This window comes from Eumetopias jubatus, unplaced genomic scaffold (assembly GCF_037043125.1).
Source record: "Eumetopias jubatus isolate StellerSeaLion01/CBP00866 unplaced genomic scaffold, mEumJub1_p1.0 scaffold_7, whole genome shotgun sequence".
Lineage (NCBI taxonomy): Eukaryota > Metazoa > Chordata > Mammalia > Carnivora > Otariidae > Eumetopias > Eumetopias jubatus.
Window position 1 is genome coordinate 130740137 of NW_028274813.1, and position 14489 is coordinate 130754625.

A 14489-nucleotide genomic window follows, 5' to 3' on the forward strand; every position below is an offset into this window, starting at 1 on the left:
GGTGTCATACCTGGAGGCGTGGGTAGAGCTTGGTTTAAAGTCAAGCCTACCTGGGTTTGAATCTCGGCTTCTCCATCGCACAGGGTACTTATTCAATGCTGCCATTTCCTGTCTGCAATGACGGTGTGTGCCTCACAGGTGTTCGTGGCGGAGGTGTTCGTTTGTGGAGGTGGGTTTCAACGTGAACCGCAAAAAGACAGTTCCTGATAATATTCCAACACTTGTAGTTCCATTTTGAAGAGACTGATAGAACTAAACCACAAACCTGTAGTTAAAGCAATTTAGTAAAGATGAGGCCATTAATCCTGGGATTTATTTTTTAAATGAGTTTGGGTTTTTTGTTTTTGTTTTTGTTTTCTTTTCTAGTAGCTCTACAGAATCTCGCCTAGAGAGTTAAGTTAGAGTAATACACTCTCATGTTCTTTCTATAGGTTTCCTCTGGAATTTTTAATAGTCTATACAATACAGGGAGGAAAAAAACCCAAACTGATATAGTTGTTACATCTTATATTTTTTATGTAGTATGGAATTTTATAAAAATAGGTAATATTTTATTGTATCATACTGGTAGTACTAGAAAGGGGACATAACTTTTAATGTGTGCAATTAGAAGTGAATGGAAATCCTTGCATATTTTTTCTTAGGGTTGCCACCATGTGATTTAGGTGCAGTTAAGGATGTTATTTAAGGTCTCATTAGGATAACATTGCTCTGAAGCCAGCAGTGGACCAGCCTTGCCACACTGGTGTAAATATGGTACATAAACTCAGGATTACCCATTCTTCCTCACTGTGTTTCTGCCTTTCTCATTTTTTTTCCCCCTACAATTCTCAAGATGCTCAACTTCATCACTTAGGAGAATATAGAGATTATTGCATGCAATTCCATAACTTCCCCTATGGGGAAAACCAGGCCACTTTGAAGTTCTTTTTATTTTCAACCTTCATTAAGTTTATGCCAGTGGTTGTCTCAAATTAGGTTTATAGAGAGAGGCATTTTGCAAATTTGTCATTTATAGATTGCATTAAACTGACCTGATTTAGCTGTGTTGTTTAGAGAAATGATATAATGTGTATTTATTCCCAACTATTAGATGGTAAATATATAGCAATTACTACAAGTGTGCAGACGGGCAAGAAATCCCATAAGTAAGTGATATATCTGTTTTATCTTTTATCTAGCAGCCCAAATGCTTTCAAATTCACTTACTTATTAAGAAAAATTTACTAAGCACCTATTTTATTGCAGCAACATTGTGCTAGACATTAAGACCTTAAAGACCCATAAGCTTGGAGGGGGGAGTGAAGAACCCAAACAAATCTGTAGACCCCACGAAGGGACATGCGCTATACTAAAGGACTCATAGATAGGCTGGAAGAGAGAAGAGGGCAGAAACTCTGCTAGGAGAAATCAGGGAGACTCCACAGAAAGACAGCATTCCCAGAGGAAAAGAGATGAGTAGGAATGTGCTGTAGGGCAGGGGAAGAACCTTGTAAAGAGATAGGATATTGCAAGGCCTCCCCGTTCTTGGAGAAAGTGGAGCAGTCCTGAGCAATGGGAACAGAGTGCTGTTCAAGGAGAAGAGCCTGCAGTGAGAAGCAGAGACAGATCATAACTGTCATGCTGACCTTCATTTGGAGCCTGATTGCTGGGAAGGTTATTAAGCAGAAGAGACACCTGGTTGGATTTGTATTTTAGGAAGTTCGCAATGAAAGCAATTGTGTAAAAAGACTAGAAAGTTGGAGGGTGAGACTGAAGGAGGGACAAATTAGCCCCCACGTGTGTGCAAGAGTCCAGAAGAGAAAGACAGATTTGCTGTAAGGCAGAGAGAGAATGGCGAAGAGAGGAAGGAGTGGAAAAATATTTCAAAGGTTCCGTTAACTGCTGAGATCTTCTCTTCCCCTGAATCCCAATCATGGTCTGAGAGCAGTGTGAACTGAAGTAGAGATGGGGAAACCTTTGTTTTCTTTGGGCTGGTTGACACATGCCATAGACTCGGTTCCCACCACAAATCAAAGGGTCAAGGAAGCAGCACACTGTCTTCTGTTTGGGGTGGTATCTGTGAATAAACCATCCCCCACCTCATTTCTCTGAAATGATAGACTACCCTCCGCCTTCTTCCTTCTTCCTTTCTAGTTGCTGCCCCAAATGGTAGAGTCTTGAATTGGCCCCCTTTCTCATTCAGGCAGGGTCGAAGCACCAACAGTGCAGAGTCCATCCCAGAAAATCACTCTGCAGCTACACCTCCAGTCATGGAAAAGAAGGATGACAAGGAGGCTCAGGGGTTTCTGGGTTGTGACTGCATTTTGGGCACCTGAAGATTTGACTGGAGACTGTTGGGTGGGTTCACAATGATGCCACGGTTTTGGCTGCTCTGGTTTTGCGCTTACAGAGGCATTGCTAAAAACAGGGCATGTAGGAAGTAACTCCGATTTCGGAATCCTACAGATCTGGTTTGCAAAATGATATATGGTAGCTCTGTTATCTCAGGCAACTTACTTGACTTGTATGAGCCTCATTTCCTTATCAAGATGTGGGAATCATAACCTAATTTGCTTTGTTGCTGTGAGGGTTGAATGTCATAAAAAATACCAAGTCCCTGATACAGCGTAATATTCTCATTCTTGTCTTACCTTTCACAGGGGAAGGAAACTCCCCAACTAGACTATCCAGCAGGACGCACCAATGGGTGTTCTATGGATCCTAATACAACCCAACTTTCTCCATCTGCTAAACTTTTCCACATGCATATTCCTTCTTGGATTACCTGCATTTTGAATATGGGCTATTCAAAGATGCATTTACTTTTCCTGTACTTGAAGTGGTCCTAATCCATATAGAGTTGGTTCTGATCTAAGTGGTCTTCCATTTTAAATATGAACCCCCCCAAAATATGAAACCATGCTCCATCTTCCCTTCCCAAATACTTATACCAATAAGTTTTCAGAAGTTTAGATAGCTGGAGAAAGTTTAGAATCCATTATTGTAAGTAATAGCATATTAGGGATGTGGGAGGAAGACAGGGAAGGGAATGGCATTCATTGAATATGAGGCAGAGCATTCTTCCATAAATTTTCTGTTTGACTTCATCAAGTCTGTGAGGTGGGTGCAGCCATTAGTATTAGATGTGCTTACACATACTAGACTCCTCCTCACCCAATGTCAATGGCTGAAACAAGATGAAAATTGATTTCCTTTTCATGTAAAAGAATTCAGAAGGGCAGTAAATAGGAGGGCTCCATAGGTGTCCTTCCATCTTGATGTTCCATCATCCTTAGCATGTCTCCTCAGGGTTCAAAATAGCTGCTTGAGCTCCAGCTATCACATCCATATTCTAAGAAAGAAACAAGAGAAAAAAAAAAAATAAAGGCCACATTCTCTCTCTTTTAAGAGTATTGTCCAGCTGTGTGGTCTCTGGCTTTCACTTCTATCTCTTTTGCCAGAACTTAGTCTCATAGACTCCTCTAGCTGTAAGGGAGTCTGGTAACTATAGTTTTTTGGCTGGGCAACATGTGCTCAAATGGATGGGGAAAAAAAAGACATGATGAGGAGCTGCAAGTGCCTGCTGCAATAGGTCCCTCACTTTTCAGTGGAGAAGGAATTCAGGCTCTGTGAGTTTGTGTGTTCTGATTATGTATTGGCTATCTGTTGCCCATGTATCCTGCCTGTCTCTCTATTACTTAGTGACTTAAAACAATAAGCATTTTATTATGCTCAAGATTTTGTGTGTCAGGAATTTGGGTAGGATTTTATGGAGATGGTTCCTCTCTGGACCACAATGACTATGGCCTCATCTAGAGGGGCTTGAAGAGGGAGAAACGGTTGGGATGAATTGATTGGGATCAAATGTCTGAGGCCTCAGTATCAGTCGGGTCCTTTGGTTCTATTTTATATTGTGCCCAAGATGGTTATTCACCCTCTTGCCTGGCTGGGGGAGGGGGGCTGGAGCAGCTGGGGCTGGCCGGTCATCAGTCTTTCTCCACAGGGTTTTTCCACATGGCTAGCTTGGGCTTCCTCACAGCAAGGTGGTCTTTGAAAGTTGGATTTCTTCTAATGGTGACTGGCTTCTTCCAGAAAGGATGTTCCAAGAGACCAAGGTGGAAAGCTTCATACAACTAGCTTGGAAGTCATACTTGTGCCACAACTCACTAAGGCCAATCTAGACTTCCGGGATGGGTAGCTAAACTCCACACCTCACTGTGAGGGGTAGCAAAAGGTTTGCAGACATCTTTAACCTACCACAAAGTGACTGCTTAAGATAACAGCTAGGGAGCCAATTGGCCATGCCTGGAACACAGACTTTCCTTTACACTGTGTGGCTCCAAGTATCATGTCTTTGTACTTTTAAAGAGTCAGTTAAACAAGTTGATTTTTTTTGAAGCATGGAAAATTATAGCTGGTTATAGAATAGCAGGAGGTAGTAAGAATTCGTGGCAATAATGTCTCTGCTGGGTGCATAGACTCCAGCCATCAGTGGAGTGTGCCGGGCTTTGCACTCAGCTCTTTATGCTGAGTCTTCTACTAAGTGTAGCTGATATTATTTTTTTTTTCATCTCTTCCCTCAAGCCCCTTCCCCCCACCTCCTTCCAGCCGAACAACTGGGCGGCTGCTTCCCTGTCTCTTTCATATTTGTGAATACTCTCTCAGGTCTGGAAAATCAGATTGTCTCATTTAAATTTAATTTGAATTTCTGTTTGAAGAATCAACCTGAGACATCAAAGAGAATCCAAAAAAATGCACTACAAAATAAATGATCAAATGACTTCTGGAAACATTGCACTTTTATATCTGGAAATATTGGATCAAAACTCCAATTTCTGTTATTGTTAAAATTAAAGAGAGACTTAAAAGAAACTGCTATGTAAGTTTGACACCGCATTTAACCAATAGACAAATTGTTCTAAACTGGTGGGGTTAGAACCATCGATGTATGCCTTCTCTCTCTGATTCAAAATGAGTCAGATTCTCCCAGTCACTAAGCTTCAACTTGGTTTCCCATCAGTTTTCTTCAAGTCATAACAATATCATTTAGAGTATAGGTCACAGAAGCCTAATTTACAAAATGGGAATAGTGAAGTTGTCAGGTTATCTGCTCAAAACAGACTGAGTTTTGTGCTGAAATGCAGCTTTTTCAAACAATAACTTTACCTTAATCATTTGTGCACTTAACTTTTGAAGATCTGAAGCCCCTCTCCCCTATTTTAATATATTTAGAGGTGGATTTAGAAGGTTCAGCCCCATAGTGAGTTAACATTTCTTGCAGGTCCTGGCAGGTGCTTGGGAAAACACACAGAGGAAAAGGGCATGCAGTTTACCCTCAAGGGTGCAAAAGCACTCTGCCAAGAGGAAGTGAAAAGAGCACCTGGTAAATGAGTGAGTGATCATAGCTTGTCCCATTAAGAATCAATGGGTGATTGAACATTTGAATGAGTGATGCTTTAGCTTATCAAAAACTAACAGCCCAAACTAATGGTAGAGAAGTCCTGGGTCTTAGAGGCAAAAAGTTTCAGCCAAAGGTCATGGTCTAGAGAAAACACCACCCTTTCCAGCTGGGGTGGTTAGAGATGATTTGTTTGTTTTCTGTTGACCAGTAGGACTGGGTTGGAAGAATCAAAAATGAAGAATTAAAATCAAGAAGTAATTATTTTAGAGATTTTATTTATTTGAGAGAGTGAGAGACAGAGAGAGCACGGGGATGGGGAGAAGCCGACTCCCCGCTGAGCAGGGATCCTGACCCAGGGCTCGATCCCAGGACTCTGAGATCATGACCTGAGCCAAGGCAGATGCTTGACCGACTGAGCCACCCAGACACCCCAAGAATTAAATTTTTTTTTAAAGAAGAAAATATCTATGGCATTCTAGGAGAAGACAGCATTCCTCCCAGGTGACCGGGAAGTTGCCTTTTTTATATTTAGGAAAATATAAAAATATATATTTTTGCCATTTCCAACCTCCCCCTCTCTCTCCTGCTAAGGAGTTGAAGAAGAGGATCTAACAAGGACAATTGAATTTGTCTGTTTAGTACAATTATACCAATGTGAAATACGTCCCTTGGCAATAAGGTTTGGATTTCAGAATGACTAGAGAGAGACAGGAGAGTGACAAAGGGAAAGACTCTTGGTGGTAGAGTAAGCCTCTCCAACAAAGCAGCAAGTAGCACTTTGAAAGATAGCGAAGCTAGAGAAGCTTCCAGAGGCAGGCAGCTTTGGGAGATCCAATACTTAATACTCTCACATTGATTCCTATTGTGATAGGTGCTGATGCCCCCCTGCCTCATGCCATAGCCCTCATTAGGTCACACAGATACCCTAGTAATGGTGCTGTTTGGGGAGAGTGGGAAAAGGGGGCCTTTCTGTGCTCGGGGCGAAGAAGAGGGAGTCCCTAGTGACAGCAAGCGCAGGAGGTAAGATGCTGATTATTAGCTAGGCTACAGCAGCTGAGCACGTTGCAGTGTGGACCCACACAGCAAGATGTGAGCCGAATATCTATCCCACCCCTGCCCCCAATACCAGAGGAGGTCCACCCCTCAAGTGCACGCATCTATGTTGGTGTGTGTGTGTGAAAGAGCCTCGGGGAGGGGAGTCAGCCCTGCATTTGCATGGACATGAGCTAGTCAGGATTCCGACCCTCAGACTGCGCATGTACACATTTTTGAGAAGGCAGCAGTGTTCAAGTGGATACCAGAATGGTTATAATCAGCTTTCCTCCGAAAGGAAATGTCTCCATGCCTCTCTGGCAGCTATCACTCTACATCAAAAAGCTTCTCGTGTGCTCCTCCTTCGGCGCTGGCCTGGTCCCTGCAGGATACTGCGAAGGATTTGTATGGCCCTCTTTTTAATAAGTCCAGTAATAGGAGTTTCTACCAATCCTCTTGGGATTTATTTTTTTTTTTCTATTTCTGTGTTATGAACTCACTGGATGGATTTTGGAAGTTGTTATTTTAATTGAGCAGTCAAGCAACAGAGAATTGTCTGACAGCCCTGACTCAGTAGAATCGGAGATTCTTTCCGAAATGAGAAAAAATTTTCAGCTGGAAGAGGGAATGGAGAAAGTGGGGGTGGAGGTGGGAGGACCCCAAATCTCCACATAGCTGCGGTCTCCTTTAGATTTCAAAATCTCCACTAGATTTCAAAATCCCATGTAACCGAAGTGTGTTTTTTTCCTAAAGACCAAGAATAATGGAGTATTTTTTTTCTTACTGAAAGGCAGGAATTGCAGTTTATCAAAATCTATTGATTTTAATATACTGAGTCAACATGGCTCAACTCTGGCCCCTGCCTCCATCCCCTTGGCCTCTGCCTCAGATAAAATCCTCATCGTCCAGCTTCTCCAGGTCCCAGTCCCTCGTGCTGCTGCCAGAGCTATTTTTCTAACACACAGATCATCATATCATGCAATTTCCTTGCTAGAAATGCCACAGTGGCCATCTATTGCCCTCCAGAATCTGGCAGCCCTCCACCCCCCTACCACCACTAAGCAGGTTAACCGTGTAGAAAACTACGAGAATGAACTGGCTATCCCTCTCCACCCATGACTGGCTTTTTCATTCTACCATGCCTTTTGCACCCCATTCCCCCTGACCTGTCCTGCATTCCCCCACTATTTGGCCTTCAATTCCAAGACAAAATCTCACCTTTTACATTCTTTTATCAAAACATTTGGTAAACAAAGATACAAATGTAGGGATCCGAAGGGGTACGTGCACCCCGATGTTGATAGCAGCAATGTCCACAATAGCCAAAGTGTGGAAAGAGCCAAGATGTCCATCGACAGATGAATGGATAGAGAAGAAGTGGTATATGTACACAATGGAATATTATGCAGCCATCAAAAGGAATGAGATCTTGCCATTGGCAACGACGTGGATGGAACCGGAGTGTGTTATGCTGAGGAAATAAGTCAATCAGAGAAAGACATGTATCATATGACCTCACTGATATGAGGGATTCTTAATCTCAGGAAATAAACTGAGGGTTGCTGGAGTGGTGAGGGGTGGGAGGGATGGGGTGGCTGGGTGATAGACATCGGGGAGGGCATGTGCTATGGTGAGCGCTGTGAATTGTGCAAGACTGTTGAATCACGGATCTGTACTTCTGAAACAAATAATGCAATATATGTTAAGAAAAAAAAAGAAGAAGAAGATAGCAGGAGGGGAAGAATGAAGGGGAGTAAGTCGGAGGGGGAGACGAACCATGAGAGACGATGGACTGTGAAAAACAAACTGAGGGTTCTAGAGGGGAGGGGGCGGGGGGATGGGTTAGCCTGGTGATGGGTATTAAAGAGGGCACGTTCTGCATGGAGCGCTGGGTGTTATGCACAAACAATGAATCATGGAACAGTACATCACAAACTAATGATGTAATGTATGGTGATTAACATAACAATAAAAAAATATAAAAAAACAAAAAAAATTTGGTAAACAAATTATTAATGAGTATTTCCTATGAGCTATATATACCGGTACACACTTTTTTAAAGATGATATTACCATATTTAATTATTATTAAAGAAGCATAAAGAATATTCTGTCTTCAAAGGCTTGCATGGTAAAAGAGAAAAGAGAATAAACAAGTATTTTCATAAATACTGTATCATTTTATGATGTTGATTTGAGGAAAATAAGCAACAACCACAGTGTCTAGCCCTTAGCATGCAAAAAATGAAAGGATAAACCCAAAGGGATAAAACAAGCAAAAATATTTAGTTCTCTGAGGTTATAGTTTCACCGAATTTCAACAAATTACATAATTATAATATAAATTATAACTTTATTATATTATTATTTGCTCTACATACTACTATGTAATTATTTATAATTAATTTTAATGCAAAGAATAGCTACAGTGGATTAGGATGATGCATTGAAGTCCTATGGTCTTTACGTGCCAAACAGCTAGCTAATGTGGAAACAGATCATAAAATATTTTGTAGACTATTAGGACACTGAATTTTGTAGAAAAATATATTCTAAGTCATGGGATATTATTTCAACAAAGAAGCTTGATAATGAAATTTTTGAGCAACCAAGCATTATAGTAATGAGCTAACATCACGGATATTGGAATGCAGGGGGCGCAGTGATAATATGGAGATCAGAGGGGGACAAGACAGAGGGAGGAGGAACAAAGAGAGGCGTGGGGACCAGTATATCTGCGTAGCATTTACAGATTAGAAGGGAGAGGAGATCGGGATGCATGAAAGCAGACTGCAAAGGCAAGACAGAGAAGGGAAATAGGAAGAGAGGATCACCAATTTTAACTTGTATAAAGATAAACTTCTCCTGGAGTTCTAAGTTGAACCTTTGTGACTATTCATGACATCTTTTGGACCTTGCTAGTGATATATAATCAACCCGGAAATAACGCCTTTCTAGTCAATTGTGTAAGCCCAAATTCAGAATCTACTTACCTGTTTTTGCCATATGCGGTTTTTTAGACACAAGCAAAGCTGTATTCCAGAGCAGAAATAAATCAACTCTTACCACACTGAAGATGATTCTAAAAATAATTCATCATTTAACTCAAGGCCCTTAACGACATATTCATTACACCTGGTACAAGTTTGAGAGGTTTTAAAAACATACTAATTCTATCAAATCCGGCCAGAATGGATGTAAATAAAAAGATATAACCATAATTAGTAGGGATGATTAAAGAAATTGAAAATTATGAAAAACATGACACATACATTGTACTTGGGATGAATTATTTGTGATAAGAATTTTTTTAAGGACAAAGAACCCATCTTACAGCTTAGTAACCAAAAAGGCAAGTGGGAAAATAATTGATTTAATTGTTTATAAACAATAAGCACAAAACCCACATCTCTAGAGCATGTGACTAGAAAACTCTACTTCATACTGGTGTTTAGTAGCTTAATATTTACTCAAGTGCAGGTTGAGAGTTTGTTAATCCTCACTGCCTCAGCATGCTAATGCTTATACCATGAAACAAAGGTTCAAGACCCTTTGCATTGTGTGTGATATCCAAAGGTCAGAGGAAAGTAGGTGAGTACATAATATTGAGAAAAAAACACCAAAGTCATTTTCCTCGGAGAATTTACAAAGTAGTGAGAGAGAAAAATAAATATATAATAAGCAAACCAATAAAAAAGGAATTTCAAATTAAGAAGTACCATAAAAGAAATAACTAGGTTGCTGAGATAGAGCTTAATGGGGAGCGCTGGCTGTCCTGGGTGGTTAGGAGGTGATCGCAAGGAAACTGACTGAAGGATGATAAAGAGTCAGGCATGCAAAAACCCGGGAGAAAGAGCCTTTGAAGGGGAACAAGGTGTTCTGTTTTTCTAAATAGGAAAGAACTTGGCCTAAGTGAGGGACTAGAAGAAGGCCCAGAGCAGTGAAGTGTGCAGGGCAGCACAAAAACATGGTCAGAAAGGTAGATAGGGCCAGATGTTGGTACATAAGCCAATGTAAGAAATTTGGATTTGATTTTGAGTACAACGGAAGCATGCATTTAATCATGCTGGGGACATGACCTGATTTGTATTTTTTAAAAGATCATTCTGGTTGCTATGGAAAAATACAATAAAGAAACAGAAGCAATCAGTTAGAAGGTGATTGCTATAGTCCAGTCAAGGAATGACGGGGGCTGGAACTATGAGGGTGAAAGGAAACAGAAATGGATTGACTAAAGCTATAGTTTGGAGCAGAACTGATGCAATTTTGTAACACATTAGGTAGCAATGGAGGGAAGAGCTAATATGGAAGAGGGGGTCATCTAGAATGGCTTCTAGGTACTTGCCTTGCTCATCTGAACAGGCGGTAGAAACATCCGAGATGAAGAAAACTGGGGTGGACATAAGGGATGAGTTTCAGAGGGAATATGAGGCATTGTTTTATTATATGCAGTATTATAGATGCTGTGAGACCACAAATGCAAAGCTCATAGGCAACCGAGCGTAACAGGCAGAGGCAGTTGAACTGGATGTGTGAATTGGAGAGTTACTGACATGCATTTGGGGTTAAGTCCTGGAAATGGATGGGATTATCCAAGAAACAGTAAAGAGAAACAGTGAAAAGGAATGAATGCAAGAACAAAACATGGGCTCTAAGCTGGATATGAAGACAAGTGAAGAGAGGGATCTGACCCATCTAGTGGAATGGCTAAAAAACAAACAAAAACGTGACTATTTCAAGTCTTGGGGAAGAGATGGAGAAACTAGAACTCCCGTGCATCGCAGGTAGGATGTACTAGTCCCTCACTCAGGCCAAGTTCTTTCCAATTTAGAAAAACAGAACACCTTGTTCCCCTTCAAAGGCTCTTTCTCCCGGGTTTTTGCATGCCTGACTCTTTATCATCCTTCAGTCAGTTTCCTTGCGATCACCTCCTAACCACCCAGGACAGCCCGCGCTCCCCATTAAGCTACATCTACTATAGGATCCAGCCATTTCTCTTCTAGGACTTATTTTTTAAAGATTTTATTTATTTACTTATTTGAGAAAGGGGGGGTGGTGGGGGAGGAGCAGAGGGACAGGGACAAGTGGACTCTGTGCTGAGTGCAGAATCCAATGTGGGACCTGGATCTCTCGACCCCGAGATCATGACTGTGAGATCACGACCTAAGCTGAAATCAAGAGTTGGAAGGTTAACTACTGAGCCCCCCAGGTGCCCCTCTTTTTGGACTTGTGCATGAATATTCATTGCAACTTTATTTGTAATTTATCTAGTTATATACATTGAATGTATGTCAATTATACCTCATTAAAAAATTTCCCATGGTAAAGAAAAAAAAATGTAGGGTGCTAATACCATAGTGAGAAAGTGATGAGATCAACATTTACACATCTCATTGTGGTTTAAGAATTGATTTCATGAGAGTATTTGAGCAAACGAACTCAAAGGATGAAAGTAATGTTTGGAGAATGATGTGTATAAATTATTTGTTTTTGAGATGGGGCCATCTCCAGTGATGACAGGGTATGGCATGGGAGTGGCAGATTGAATTGGTATAAGAGGAGAATGTCATTAGGGAGGATGAGGTGTAAGAACTGGGAGGTCTTTATGTTGTCTGATTTATCTATGTCCATATTAAAATGATGGCAGAGTCAACTTAGACAAATATGAGCCAGTCTGGTAGATAGTATTTGAGAGTAGGGTATTACAAGCTGGTTTTTAGAGCCATAATGGTATGAAAATGGCAGTGGGGCTCAAGAAGAGACCCCAGGTCCTGCGTTTGAAGGAATAGTTCTAGGAGACAGTGGAGAAGTTCTTTTTCCCAGAGAAGGTTATGGCAGAGGGTCCAGAGGAGGGCTTGGGGAAGGAGCTTAACAAAGCAGAGGAGGCTGATTAATCAAGAGTTAGTGTTCTGGCAATCACTGGCCTAAAATATAAGGCATGATCATTACTTCTTTTTTTTTTTTTTTTTGCTTGCTTGCTTTATTTTAAGTAGTTTTACCAACTGTTAATAAATTTCTAAGTCTAATTGTTTAGATCTGCCTGGTTTTAAATTGTATACAAATGGAATAAAACTGTGTGCATTCTACTGTTATCTCTTATTTCTCTCAACTTTGTGCTTTGGAGACGTTTTCATGTTAATGTGTAGACCTGTAGTTCACTGATTTTTGTTGCTGTTTACTTTCTATTCCATGGATGTGTTCTCTTTTATTCTTCCATGTCTACTGTTGATGGACATTTGTGTTGCTTTTACTATTTTGCTATAAGAAACAGTGCTGCTATAAGCATTTGTTACATATTTCATAATGTAAATATGAAGGGCTCTCTAGATTATATGCCCACTAATGGAACTGTTGGATCATAGTCTATGTACAAGTCCAACTTTTTAATTCGATGTCAAGTTGTTGTCAAAAGTGGTTGGTCCAAATACACTGCCATTCCCTATCCTTACTAACACTTGCAGTGTGTGATTTCTAAGTTTTGTTATTTTGTTGGATTTAAAGTGTATCTTGGGACTTTATTTTTCATTTCTTTGTTGCCAATTAGGTTGTCATATGTTTATTGGCCAACCAGGTCCAGCATGTCTTTTTACTGGCTGTGAGAATTTGGGTGAGTTGCTTTACTTCCTGGATCTCTTCTTCTTCATCAGTAGAAGGAGGATAATATTATACACCATACAAGATATTGCCCTTCAGAGAGAAGGACTTACCATTGTTAAAATGACATTGATTTAGCTTACTTTTGGCTATTACTTAGACCAGTGTTGCTCTCGGGGACAGGTCACTGAGGAGAATGCGGAAGTACTCTGAGGAGCCTGGGAGAAAAGAGAGGGCTATATCAATTGGTAAAACAAACAAACAAACAAACAATCAAACACAAGACAACAACAAACAACAAGCAAAACCCCTAAAATTCATTGTTCTAGTTAAGCTAACTCTGTCAGCTTTAAAAAACAAACCTCAGATTCAGTGGCTTAACAAAATATAGTTTCTTATTCCTGCATTTTCAGTTAGGAAACTGCTTTTGTCTACCTGCTGATTTAGGAAACCTATTCCTACCACATGGCTCTACTGTGCCCTTGGGCCATGGAGTCCCATGCTTCCTGCCTGCAGCAGAGGAAATAGAGCTTCAGGAGGTTCTAACACCCACCCACTTCTTAAAAGTTCCTTCTTTGAAAGGAAACCTCTCTTTTGATCACCTCCCTTCAGTTAGATCTAGTCACATGGCCTCATGCAAGGGGACATCAAATTGTTGTTGCTGGCTTGGGCTGCCATCTGCCAGCAACAACAGCACATTATGAAAGGGAAACCACAGTTATACACCATGTTAACCCATCTTTCCAACCCTCTCCATCATTGTGAAGATAAAGTCAAATGGCATTGTGTGTGATCCCACCATCTCATCCCCACTTAGGCATTATGATTTCCCTGTTAATGTTGATTCTTAATGTTTTTTATTTATTTTATTTTATATTTTATTTTTTACACTTCTACTGAGTTATATTGACATACGGCATTGTGTATGTTTAAGGTGTACAATGTGTTGATTTAATACACTTATATATCACAAGATGTTTATTTTTTTATTTTTTTTTTAAGATTTTATTTATTTATTTATTTGAGAGAGAGACAGAATGAGATAGAGAGAGAGCATGAGAGGGGAGAGGGTCAGAGGGAGAAGCAGACTCCCCGCTGCGCAGGGACCCCGATGCGGGACTCGATCCCGGGACTCCAGGATCATGACCTGAGCCGAAGGCAGTCGCTTAACCAACTGAGCCACCCAGGCACCCTATCACAAATGTTTAACACTGTAGCTTTAGCTAATGCCTCTATCACCTCACGTAATTTCCAATTCTGTTTTGTGGTGAGAATGTTTAAGATCTACTCTCTTGGCAACTTTCTAGTATATGACACAGAACTGTTAACTATAATCACCATGCTGTACATTAGAGCCCTCAAATTTATTCATCTTATAATTGGAAGTTTATACTCTTTGACCAACATCTCCACATTTCCCCTGTTCCTTAGACCACAATTCTACTCTCCGTTTCTAAGATTTTTGCTTTTTTAGATTCCA